Below are 555 nucleotides of genomic sequence, written 5' to 3' on the forward strand. Positions count from 1 at the left end.
TGTGAATATGGATATCATGTGGGAGAAGAGATACTAAGAGTGAAACTAGGTGGTAGCCTTACATCAACTACATGAAGCACCTTTAGAATGAAATTTTGGACCATCTCGATGACCTTAGACTACTACTTCCATGCCTCCGAGCCTACCTCCTTAATATGTTACCTCATGCTCTTGTTTCTCTTGTGTTTTGTTTATTTAAGTCATGGCTAATAAGCCTATCCGAAATCAAGACTTAACTTAGTTGTCCTCTAGGCCAAAGTCTTGTTTGAATAAAAAAGAGAAGAGAGTATAGATAACATGGCTTCCCAAAAGGCCTAAATCTCAAAGTCTAATAAAACTAGGAAATTTTTTTTATAAAAATAATAATAATATACTGAAAATTTCTTAATCCAAAAAAAAATCCATCAAAATAAATATACATGTCCTTAATAGTGAACTATACAATATCTCTAAAAACAATAAATCTTTTAAATATAAATACATATTTTAAACATTAAAAAATATTATAAAAAATAAAACTACAAACAAATTAATATAAATAAATAAATAGCAACC

The sequence above is a fragment of the Pinus tabuliformis genome, chromosome 6 (assembly GCF_031772625.1).
Source record: "Pinus tabuliformis cultivar Carrire ecotype Pingquan chromosome 6, CPIR1, whole genome shotgun sequence".
Classification (NCBI taxonomy): domain Eukaryota; kingdom Viridiplantae; phylum Streptophyta; class Pinopsida; order Pinales; family Pinaceae; genus Pinus; species Pinus tabuliformis.